The following is a 13514-nucleotide window of genomic DNA, read 5'->3' on the forward strand; positions in this document are numbered from 1 at the left end:
TTTCAGAAATATATAAGGGAACCATGGATAAGGATTGTCCATAAAGGGGTCTGGAAGGCGGATTGACTAATTAATAAGTAGGAACAACAGGGCACTACAAGGTTTTAATCATGTTTTAAGTCTTTTAACTGAGATTTTATATGATAACATATATATATATATTTTTTGTGAACCACCCTGAGTCTGCTTGCAGGAAGGAATAGTATATAAATAAAATAAATATAAATAAAATAAATAAAAGATAGAAAATATGAATGTCAGGGGCAGACTACTCCAAAGTCATTATTGGTATCCCACAGGCTTGGCCATGGCCACATAGGCCTGAAGAAGGAGGCTAAGGAGGATAAACTCAGTCTAGCTTTCAGCACCGAGGGGGAGTAGAGCTAGAGGAGATAGGTGGTATTCAACACCTACCCCTTTGCCTGGAGCAAAGGAAGGACACATCGTTCACAGCAGCTAGGAGCTGGGACCTGACAGAAAAATCCTGGCAGGGGTTTGTGAGACAGTGTATCTGTAAATGTTGGTATATCTCCAAATGTATCAGCATACTGCCATACTATGCTGGCATATGAATTTAGCTACAATCCTAAACAACTCCAGGAAGATACACTGAAAAGAATCCACATTCAATTGAAAAATCTTTCAATATTTTATTCACTGGGTAAAGTGATGTTCAGAGGTCTTGGCATCATTTATGAGAACACCCTAGTCATAAATAATTAAACAGTATTCTTGCATCTCCATGCAGAGCATTCAAAGGTATGTAAACCCACAGCTTTGGAGACAGACAAGCCCTGTTCCTTCATATCCTGGGAAATCAGAAAGTCCCAGTGCAATCCTGACTCTCCGGTGAGATAATCCTTCCCCTTAATCCTGTTTTTTTTTTTTTTCAACTGCTTCTCCTTGGGTAGGAATTGCTGCCACCAACAAATCTGAAAAAGTATCTCCTGCTAGACAGATTTGTACATCTAGCACTATCTGCTTTGCTGTTTCAAGCCTCTGTCTAGTTACCATGGCTCCCATTTAGCTTGTACTAGCTAGTACATAGCAGTTTTTTGCAGTTTTGAGGTATGGTGCTCAGGGGATGGTAAGATCAACTGCTGCCCTTACCCTTACTGCTGTTTGGATAGTGGTACCAGACATGGTATGTTTAAGGGGCTCAAAATATGAGAAAGTTTACTAAACAAATAAAAAACATTCACATGGTCTGTACAGGTATCAGGCAGATCAAACAGGCATTATATGTTTATGGGCTTCCAGGATTCAAAATATGAGAAGGTTTAATAAATAAAGAGAGTTCACATAGCATATACAGGCATCAGGTAGATCCTCTGAACCTAAAGTCTACTCATATCCTAAAGTTGAATTAGAATAGGCTAGTGATTCTTGGACTTACAAAATAAATTCCATCATTACCTTCATTCTTCAGTTTGATGACTCCTCCACATTGTCCTTCAGCATGTGGTCAAGATTAATTCCAATGTAAAAAATAGTCCTTCATGGCTTGAAGCTCCTGCCAGTAGAAGAGAGTTTCCTTCCCATCTTTGGAGAATTTATAATCTCCCTCCCCAATCATTCACAATCTTCTTGACTCAATAGGAAGAAATGCAAAGTAGATTTTTTATTTCCCTGGTCTCTACCCCCCCTTCAGGTGTGATGTTCTAGCAGAGATGTGAGATTGTAATCCTTTTATCTTCCATCAGCATAACTAAGGCCTAAAGTGCTCTGAGCTTAGAGATTGATGACTTATCCCCCAGCACCTTCCTTCTTTGCAGCTACAACCTTGCAGCCAGGCTCCAATTCACAGACAAAGTCTAGTCCCTATTATTCAAAAATAGATGTAATTTCTAGGGTGGATGGAATTTCTCTACAGAAGCATTAAGTAAGTAAAAGAAAGCCCCACAAAAAGCCAAGAAGAAAAATCTGTGATCAGTTCATTCATCCAATCTTCTAGCATACATTAAGTTCTGATGTCTGAAATGTGCACATTTTTTTGCTTTGGATTCTTAGAAATCTCATGTGCCTTCTATTACTGAGGTAAAATAATCAACAATTACATTTACCAAAGTTATGGAGATAACCTGGGGGAAAGAAATCCTCTCCATTCTGAAGGTCGAAATGCCATTAAAACAATGCTCTTAACACAACATTAAGCATGATGATATCAAGATTTCCTTTAGTGGATGTTGTTGAGATTTTTAATGTATGTATCAGCCATAAAGAGTCCCCAGGTGGAACAGGGACAGGGCACATGTGGGAGGGCAAGGCAGGATGTTGTCTTTTTGAATCCTCATATATGACTTCTCAGCTTCGTTTAGTCCCTGCAGTTGCTGTTTGCTTCAGTGGGGGAACATATAGGCACCATGGGGTAAACAGATACTGGTAAACAAGTGTTAAAAGATACAATAGTTGTGGACCAACCTGGTTGACATTGCTGATCATTTCCTGCTTCACAGTTGCACTTCAGGTAACAAAGACACTTGGCTCACTGAGTTTTGGCTTGCCAACAGTCATGGAGTAATAGCAGGAAAAGCTGTTCTGTTTGTTTTTGGGGTAGCAGACTTTCAGCTAAGAATATATGTAGTAGATTGCCATAAGGATAACTGACCACAAAGAGTCTTGGGGCTGTTTAACACTGGCAGATTGTGGCATAGGCTTTTTCAGATTCAACCATCCACAAAATGTTCTAGTTTAGCTCTAATAGCATATGACAACAAATCAACTAGTCTTTAAGCTGACACAAGAATCTTGGTTGCAACATGCTTAAAAAGATAAAGGTATCCCCTGTGCAAGCACTGGGTCATATCTGACCCTTGGGGTGACGCCCTCTAGCGTTTTCATGGCAGACTCAATACGGGATGGTTTGCCAGTGCCTTCCCCAGTCATTACCATTTACTCCCCAACAAGCTGAATACTCATTTTACCGACCTCGGAAGTATGGAAGGCTGAGTCAACCTTGAGCCGGCTGCTGGGATTGAACTCCCAGCCTCATGGGCAGAGCTTCAGACAGCATGTTGCTGCCTTACCAATCTGCGCCACAAGAGGCTCTTCACAACATGCTTAGATTATTTCTAAACAGAAATAATTTAACGAGGGTTTTTAAACTTCCTGTTAGTCAAGCAAAAGCTTAAAATATGACTACCCTCTGAAAGGGCTACTGAGAATTATACATATTCTTTTTTTTCTAGTTGACTGTGGACTATGACATGTAGCTTGTCAGAACATTTTTTGTTAAGACCTAAAGTCCAAGACAATAACAGTGTGATCCAAAACTGATTTACACCCTTCTAAGTTCCTCCAATGGGTTTAGTAAAGTGCAATTTAGCATTGAATTATTAAATTGCTAACAAGTTACAGGTTTGCATTGTCAAACCTACAGATTAAACACAGACGTACATTGAACCAAAATCAGTTCTAAAGAATGTACTTCTTTGAATACCTCTTCATGTGTTTGGTGAAGAGCTTTCTGTAGCAAGTTAAGAAAGTGTGAACTACTTCCACATTTTATAAATTAACTAGTGGCTTGGGGGTCTGGCACAAAGTAATGGGAATGAAGAGCTCTTGCATAAGACTTTGATGTCTACTGAATAGCAGGAAGTGCAAAGAACCCTTGTTTAGACATAACAGTAACATATCACAGTATTGAGAAGATCAAAAGAGGGGAGTTTAGCACAGGTAGGAGAAGACAGCCATCTCTGCCGAACTGCCAGGAAGTAGAGTCTGCTGTTAATGTCCCAGCAACCTAAATGCTAATCTAACAACAGAACTTTGCTGGAACTTTACTCCAAGCAGCCCATCAGTTGTTTTCTGACCATTTATAGTTCAGACCAAAAAGGTTACACCCTGCTTAGTGCAATCTTAAGGTTTTACTGGGAGTAAGTCCTGTCAAATAGACTTACTTAGGACTGCTTGTTGAATGTCTCATGAATTCAATGGGCTTGAAAGGAGGACTGCACTCATAAAATTCAACAACATCTATATCCAAATCATGGCTCACAATCTGCACCATCCCTGAAATATTGGAAGGGTGACAGATTTCATCTGTTAGTAAAACAACAAAGTAATAAATACATATGGTTATATTTTTCTATATATTTGATAGCTTCCCATTTATTCCACTGAAACAGCCTACATTTGACATGTGGTCCTATCTTTGACAGATTTTGCTTCAGAACTCTTCTGAGTAAAGAAGGCAGAATTTATGGAGAGAATCAGTGGCAAAGAATGTGGAGTTTATGGAGAGAATCAATGACAGGAGGATCAACCTGTTTACCTTGCTGGGTTCTCAAGGATACTTAAGAAATCCTCTTACATATCTGCTCTCAGGTTCAAGAAAAATTACATATTGTGTTGCTTTGTTTCCAGGAACAAAGGGTGGAGCAATCTGGGTAGCTATTATTAAATTGCTTTTGGTCACATAAAGGCAGGTTGTACAGTTTTCATCATGATATCATTCAAAATGTGTGCCACGTTATAAAATAGCCTTGTTTAGTTTCTTATATGGGATAATTTGGCATTTTCCGGCAAGTTTTATTGGGCAAATGTAGGATACAGCAACAGGACAGGCAGTTCGGGGGTGGCCTCCTGGTACTCTGCAACCCAGAATTGGGTGGCCTGCAGAAGACGACGACAGTACAGAATACAGAAAATACACAGGTGAATTACCACTGTCAATACAGATATCTCTGTAAGAGACTTAACTTTGTCCTCTGCTCCATCGTGATGATTAGCGTCTCACGAAGGATTGCCAGTTCTGTTTTGGGAAATCCCTGGAGATTTGGGGGTAGAGCTTGAGAAGGGCAAGATTTGGAGAGGCAAGGAACCTCAGTGGATATAATGCCATAAAGCCTATCCTCCAAAGCAACCATCTTTGCAGTCTGGATATCAGTTGTAGTTCCAGGAGATCTCCAGGCTCCACCTGGATGTTGGCCACCTTAATCTCACTACCAAAACTGTAACCATGAGACATACATAGCCTCCTACATATTTTTATGGAGTCTGTAGAGAGGGGCCACGGCTTAGTGGAAGATCAACTGCTTGGCTTGCAGAAGACACTGGGCACAACCCCCAGCCTCTCCAGTTAAAAGGCTTAAGTAAGAGGTGACATGAAAGAGCTCTGGCTAAGATCTTGGAAAGCCTGGATGGGCCAATGGTCTAATTCACTATTGACTCAGCTTTATGTGTGTCCTGAATTACAGAAGCAATAGTGATGTATCTTAAGGACTGTTGATATACTCTCTATGAATTTTAAGAGTCAGGATATCATTCATTTATGCCAGCCTTTTTCAACATTTTTACCATGGAGGCACACATGATATTTTTTTCAGGCTTCAAGGGACACCAGATGTGAACTGGCCAAGGCTCCCTGCCAAGCCCCCAGGAAGTAATATGACATCAGAAGTGACATCACCCAAATATAACTAATCTACATTGCTCTGGTTGCCAACTTCTAGATGGGGCCTAGCAATCCCAAAGAAATACAAACCAATGTGCAGCCAAGATCATTCATAGAAAAAGAAAGCCATCTAGATGGGGGATTGATCACACACACAAATCCCGGTGAACTTTAAACTTAAATAAAAAACTTTAAAAACTCACTGTTTACATTGTGTATGGCATCATTCAACTAATAAAATAAAAGACTTGTTAAATGAGAAGTTAGTTTCACTTTTGTTTGTGATTTACTTCTGTTGCCACCCCAAAGCTCTCCCCGGAGTTTGACTGAACCAGGCCTCTCTCCTGCCCCCTCTCTCCTTGGAGTTCACCAGGGGTCTTCCATGGCCTAGCATCTAGCCCCTCTCCAACCCCTTCACACATTCCCCTTGAGTTAAAACAAAAGCACTCACCTTGCTCATCGAGCCACCACTGGTACAGGACAATGCAGAGGAGCCTTGCTGGCAGAGGTTTGAATGTGTGGGGGCCTTTCCCTTCCACCCACTTCAGGCCCGTCATTGGGCACTTTGGGAGAAGGTTGGTCAACCTGCTCATATAAGGGGAAATAATTTTTTTTCAAATAAAAATAGTAATACATTTCTACGCTATGGCATATCTTGGGGCTCTCTCAGTACACCCATGTTGAAGGGTAGCCAATGCGGATATTTCAGTAGGTAGACCCTGACAACAGCCTGGTGGGTGCTTTTGAACTAATGGCAAATTCCAAACCATTTTTAATGGCAGCACCACAGAGTGCATTACAGTTATCTATCCTGGATGTGACAAGAGCATGGCTCATGGTGGTCATATCACACTTCTTGAAGAAGGACCATAGGTGGTATATCAGCCAAATCTGTTAAAATATAGGCTATAGGCTAGCACCCCCAAGCTTCAGGGGGAATGTAGGCCCCTTAAGAACAGACTTGAGTCTTACTCCCCAGTCCTTGAGCAGCTTCTCCATTCACTAACTGCACCTTAGTTTTGTTTGGACTGAGCTTCAATTTATTGGCCTTCATTCATCTCTAGGGCTTCTGCAGACCCACCTGGCTCAGCTGTTAAGAGAAATAGAACTGGGTATCATCTGCATGTTACTGGTATCTTGCCCTATCTCTTAGGACAACCACTATCAGTGTTTTCATGTAGACATGTTTTCATGTAATAGATCACAGGATCCTTGCTTACCACCTCATCAGGGTGGAGTTATAGGGGATAGCTCATCAGTGGGTTCACTGCAGTTGAGGGCATAGAGTTGCAATCAGGGAGAATCAATCACACCTCTGCCAACTTCAATGTGGAGTTCCACAGGGAACAGTTCTTTCCCCAACATGATTCAGCATCTTTATGCACCCTCTTGCCCAGTTGATCTGACGATATGGGCTTGAGTCTCACCAATATGTGGATGACACCCAGCTCTGTCTCCTGATGAACAATCAGCTGGATGCCCCTCCAGACTCACAGGCTGGATATTTTGAGTCTGTAGTGAGGTGGCTCAAGGGTAGTCTGAAGCTGTGAAGGAAAGGTTTGGAGCCGGAAGCAAGCCTCCTTCTGAAAGAGTGCAACAACTGCACATATGGCCAGGAACTTGGCCATGATTTTTGATTTCTTTGTCAATGGGGGCTTGAGTCATGAGAGTAGCCAAGCTAGCGTTTTTCAGTAACCTTTTATTGGCATAACGATGTTTTTCCATCTTCACCATGATAAGATACTAGAACCCTATCTGACCCCAGAGCACCTGGCCACAGTGATCCATGCAATGGTCACCTCTACCTTGGATTACTGTAACTTGCTTTATGTGGGCCTGACCATGGCTCTAATCCAGAAGTTACAACTCGTCCAAAACACGACTGCATGGGTCTTCACCAGGACGGCATGGAGGACCCACAAACAACCCATATTGCAGAAGCTGCATTGGCTCCCAGTCGAGTTCCGGATTCATTAATCTTTAAGGCCATACACAGTCTGGCAATTGCATATCTAAGGGACTGCCTGTCTTAAATATGTCTGTCAGAGAACACTTTGGTCAGCTATGGCTAACTGATTGGTAGTCCCCAGCCCCAAAGAAGTATGACTGGCCTCTTTCAGGACAATGGCTTTTTCAGCCCTGGCCCCATACCTGGTGGAATGAGCTCCTGGAGGACCTTACAGCCCTGAAGGAACTGGCAGAATTCCACAGGGCCTGCAAAATGGAGCTCTTCTGCCAGGTGTACAGTTGAGGCTATTACATAAGTAAGATCTGGAATATTACTTGGGCTTTCCCTGCTGGTTCAGCTTTCCTCTTCCTATATCCCCCCTCTCTTGAGGAGGGGCCTGTTCAGATAATGACTCCACATAGACATTGTGTTGTTGATATCAATTAGTTTGAATGTATTTATAATGTATTTCCAGTTTTATGGTTTGTACCCTGAGATTACCAGTTCAAGAGAGGTGAGCTATAAATATAAATAAATAATAAAATCTATTTTCTATAGCAAAAGCATAAAATAATTTCAGAAAGGAAAGGCAAAAAGAATTCCTGCCCATCACCAGTAAGGTGGAGTGGATAAGAATATCAGACTACTAATATCTGGAAAACCCAGGTTTGAATCCCCACTCCTAGGCCTAAATCCCAGAACATCCCCAAACATGGACTTGTTTCTTCAACGGGAGTGCAACTCCACCCAGAATGGATGACACCTTAAAATCCCAGGTCAGACCTGCTCATCAGGAGCACTTCCATTAAGTTTATATAGAAAGACAGCCCAGTTTATGTAGAAAGACAGCTCAGCCACTGTTCTTCCTGTTTTGTTGTGTTGGGTATGGAGAACATATAGCCTGCAAACAACTACTTTTATGGCAGTGATTGAAAAAGGTTTGCAGAGTGGTAGCCTATTACTGCATGGTTCACAGGAACTGGTGTTAATTTTGTGTTTTTAAACAGGCTTTGCATGTGTGTACATACATATACACATATATAAAGTAAAAACCAATTCTGTATATGTTCTTTATTTGTGTTGCCTTAAAGGGGTTGTGACCACATTGCTTCTTCACTTTATCCACAGGATGCTCAGCCTATGAACCTGTGAACCAGGTTTAAATGTCTTTCCTTGGGTTCTACTTTTTACCCAGTAAAGGCTTCACTTTTGAAAACAATTCCATTCTCCTAACAGCCTTTTTTTTACCACAGAACTTTGTAAACTGTTACATGAATTTGATCTTGACGGCTGTATCTTTGTTTTATTTACAAGGAAATTAAGTAACACAACTAATGTTATAACTTCTTTTATAAAACTCTTGAGTGGTTGATATTGCCTCGATTCTCCTCAAGAATAACATGGTGACTTGTTCTGCCTTAAAGATTAATGCATCTAAGGTAAAGGTATCCTCTGTGCAAGCACCGAGTCATGTCTGACCCTTGGGGTGACGCCCTCCAGCGTTTTCATGGCAGACTCAATACGGGGTGGTTTGCCAGTGCCTTCCCCAGTCATTACCGTTTACCCCCCAGCAAGCTGGGTACTCATTTTATCAACCTCCGAAGGACGGAGGGCTGAGTCAACCTTGAGCCGGCTGCTGGGATTGAACTCCCAGCCTCATGGGCAAAGCTTTCAGACGGCTGCCTTACCACTCTGCGCCACAAGAGGCTCTTTAATGCATCTATTTTGCCATAAATATATTGTTACAAGTTTTCCACTTTTCCAAGGCAGCACAACTTCCATTGGCTTCCTTTACAGGGCAGCTGTGCAACTCTGTATTTGCTTTATTCCCAGGTGAAGGTATAGAGGTACTCCCAGAAGGCAACAGATCCAGTATGCCACATTAGATCTCCAGAAAGAGAGATTTTGAGCCCTAATAAAGGTACTTCAGTTCTTTGTGTTTGACTAGGATCTGAGAGACCCAGGTTTGAATTTCCACTGTGCCATGAAAGCTTGCTGAGTGACTTTGGGTCAGGCATACACTCCCATTCTAACCCATTATAATGTTATGAAAAGACAATAATGCTAGGAAAAGTTAAAGGCAGCAGGAAAAGAGGAAAACCCAACATGAGATGGATTGATTTAATAAAAGAAGTGATAGCCTTCAGTTTGCCAGACCTAATAATGGCTGTTAACAGGACATTTTGGAGAATGTTAATTCCTAGGGGTGCAGAAGCAACTTGATGGCACTTAGCATACATTCACACATTTTTTTCTTGACTAAGCAGCCTCTTTTCCTTTTGTTTCTGTCTGTACCACCAGTTCTTTAAAAGTGGATAAATATATGCTGATCTAGCCTAAGGAACTGAGGGCCCAATTAAAATACTTTTCCTTTTGTCTGATAACAGCACACAAGGCTGATCGTAATCCAAAATGTACAAAGTGCTTCACTTTTGAGGATAAATGGTCAGGTAGGTATCAGGTTTAAGACTTAAAAGGTGAACAGGCAACAGCAATGAGGTAACTTGGTATAAACATAAATTACAGTTTATCACTAACAGCTGTTTAGTTATACAGCTAGGTCTTTAAAACTGAGTAGAGTTCTCTTGGCAGTCTCTGCATAAATAAACAAGCATAAATTACTTAGTCTCAAAGATACTTAATCGGGTGAAGCCAGAAGCTTCAAACAAATTCCAATATCAATTGTAAATCACTTGATCGGGATCACCCCTCTTTATCAGGAGCTATTTCCCTCAGGGAAAGACCACTCCTACCACTTCTATAACTGGACATCCTTCTTCATCCACTAACTCTTCTGCCATGCCTAACCGCTACTCTGAGTTGTAGAATTCCATTTCACCCCCCCCCCCCCCCGAAATCAGTTAAGGTTCTCAGAACAGGTTAAAGCATTAACCATTTACTGTCTATTACATCTACCTCACAGGGTTGTTCTGAGCATAACATGGATGAGAGAATTATTTAAGTAGCTTTGGGTCCCAATGACGAGAAAGGCAGGATATAAATAAACTAACATAGAGAACCATGAAAATACAGAGCTACAAAAAAAGCCAATGTTAATATAATGCAAAATGTGTTTGCTTTTATTTTACATGCAAAGATATACAAATAAACACAAAACTTGATGGAATTATTTATAAAGATCAAACTACATGTATGACATTACAAATGATAAAGCTGAACTTTCTTCTTGTGAGTACTGCCAAGCTGGGCTGGGATGCCTGCTTAATAATTTTAATCTCTGCCTGGCCTGGATAGGTAGCAGTATACCCCTGCTTACTGTCTTCTTCTGTTATTTATCTCTCTTTAGCATGCTGCCTTCATTGGCAAAAAACATTGATTACAAAGTGTGTAGAGGCGTTTGTATCTCAACAAGGGCATTCAATTCTTTAGGGGGTGCTGGGATATGCCCGATATTATTTATTTTTTAGATTTCTACCCCACCCTTCCACAAGGGCACAGTGTGACTGCATGAGTATATTAAATATTCTCCTCAGAAAAACTGTCTCAGATGTCACCATCTTAAGGCTTCTTACAAACTTATACTTAGGAGCATTTTAATTTTGCCAAATGATCCCTTGGCTGTTGTTTCTCCTTGCCCAATGTTGCTCAAAAGTCAAGAGGGCTTGTGAATAAACCACCCAGAAGCCCCCCCACTCTTCGAATCCTATAACTCTGGTGTTTCAAACAAGGGAAAACAGCTACTAGAGTCCCTCCCCCATTTTGGAAAGCATATTTTGAGTAATCAAAAAGAACTTTAAAACTATCCATATATGCAGAGAAATAGATGAAGAGTCGGTTCTTATATGCCGCTTTTCTCTACCTAAAGGAGTCTCAGAGCGGCTTACAATCACTTTCCCTTTCCTTTCCTCACAACAGACACCCTGTGAGGTAGGTGAGGCTGACAGAGCCCTGATATTACTGCTCAGTCAGAACAGCTTTATCAGTACTGTGGTGAGTCCAAGGTCACCTAGCTGGCTGCATGTGAGGGAGCACAGAATCAAACCTGGCTTGCCAGATTAGAAGTCTGCACTCCTAACTACTACACCAAGCTGATAACAAAGGCCAGGAGAGCCTCAAGGCATCTATTGTCTCAGATGCCTGGTAATTACTTTACCTAGCTGATATCTGTGAAGGATGTACTTCCCTCCCAGAGGAGTAAGGTAATGAATTATACCCAGAATGAAAGTAGGATTTTGCCTGACCCAGAGGGGTAGATTAACTAGGTTAATTTCTACCACCAGCTAGGCCTTTGTCTTTTCATTTTAATTCAATCAAGTTCCCCATACACCCTGCTAATTGCTCAGCCATCATAAACCAGATTGCCCTGTCCAGATTCAAACACCAAATGTCCAATAGACAAAGACTGTAAAAAGAGCTCTTCACACAGCAATTTGAATGTGAACATCCTTAGACTTCAGAGCTTGGAACAACATAAAGACTTTCTCTCCTCAAACTTTGAGGAATCCTAGACCATGCTCCCCCCCCCCCACATTGGACTGGCAAATTACATTTTACATTCTTCCCCCCGCATTGGACTGGCAAATTACATTTTACATTCTTCTCTTCAGGCTGCATCCCCCCCCCCCCCCCGAATCTTAACATAGGACTAGATAATGTACTAGCTTCCTCTACTGTATATGATATTCTATTAGACCAACTACTTAGTTTGGAATAATCTCTCTGCTTTTGTTTATGCTATCCCTTTTATTTTAAATTAAATTATATTATTTATGTTTTTTGCCTCTGGAAATATGGAACCAAGCAAGACCAATATATAAACAGACTTCAGAGGTCCAAAAGAAATGCAGATTTGATTTAAATGAGAAAGGCTGTCCCTGTGTACAGGGAGCAATTTGCGTAACATCAGTGTTATCCTTTCCTCTTCACCTCTTTGATAATTGGGGGAGGGATGGGATTTTTAGCCGTCATGTTAGTAGATTGATGTTTTAATGGGAATTTTAATGGGATTAGTTGTGACCCGCCTCGAGCCTATCGGGAGAGGCGGGAAATAAATCTAATAATAATAATAATAATAATAATAATAATAATAATAATAATAATAATAATGTGTGTGTCTTTTAGAAATCTGAGTGTACAACTCATGCATGCAACACTTTGGAGTAAGCCATTGCAGGATGCAAAATTTTCTTCCTCATGCTCAGGATTTGTAGTGTGAAATTTGGACCAAACTGGAAAATGGGCCCATTCATATGGACATAGATTCATGGCACATGGTTGACATTTCAATCACAAGCCTTGATTGAGCATGATGTTTCCATAAACTCACATTAACAATTGAAAACAATCCCATCCAAAGAGGTTTCCAAACAAATCCTGTTAAAATGGTAATTAATAATCCTATGCGCGTTACGACCTCCTCAGAGCTCTGCCCCCCACAGCGATTGTCCGGCGTTTTCCTTACGCCCACATACTCCTGCCCCACCCTCAGTTAGGTGGGGCTCTTTCCGGCAAGCTTAGATGGGCACCGGGCTATTGAGGGGATCATCCCCAAACACTTAGTGCTCAGTCCAGAACATCCACACGAAGCGGGAGTCGAGAGGCGCCGAAACCAAGCTTCGGCGAAGCGCACCCCTTTCTTTTGCAGCGAGCCCTGGGTCCCTCCAGGTGTGCCACTGGACGCCAAGCCCCGAGCAATAGACCAGCTCACAGTAACCAGCCACCATACAGATTTTGTAGTTGAAGTATTATTTTATCTACTTCATTTTCTCATCGAGACTGGAGGCAAATTGCAATAATGCGGCCTCACACCATCAGGAGCAGCAGCAGTACTCAAGAAAGGGATCGTGGACCGTTGCTTCAGTGGTCAAGACTGCACGCAACTTTGCCTGGACTCCAATAGCGATGCTTCGAAATAAACGCCAATGAAACAAACGGACTCCCAAAGAAATACCTTTAGAAGCGGGTGGCCTGCCTGTGGCGAACTTCTTATCCTACGCATATTGACTTGCAAGCAAATCCCATTGAACGCAATGAGGTGTAAAATCTTTGCAATCAGTGGCATTCACTGCCAAGCCAAACTGCCCGGGACCGAGAGGCAAACCAAGACCCCGAGAACGAAGTCCTCGCCCCGCCCCTCAGTCACGTGACGCTCCGTTCCAAGCAAAGGAATTGGCCGGACGCCCTTGCCGAGTCTCCGCCCCCTCAGAGCGT

The sequence above is a fragment of the Paroedura picta genome, chromosome 3 (assembly GCF_049243985.1).
Source record: "Paroedura picta isolate Pp20150507F chromosome 3, Ppicta_v3.0, whole genome shotgun sequence".
Taxonomy (NCBI): domain Eukaryota; kingdom Metazoa; phylum Chordata; class Lepidosauria; order Squamata; family Gekkonidae; genus Paroedura; species Paroedura picta.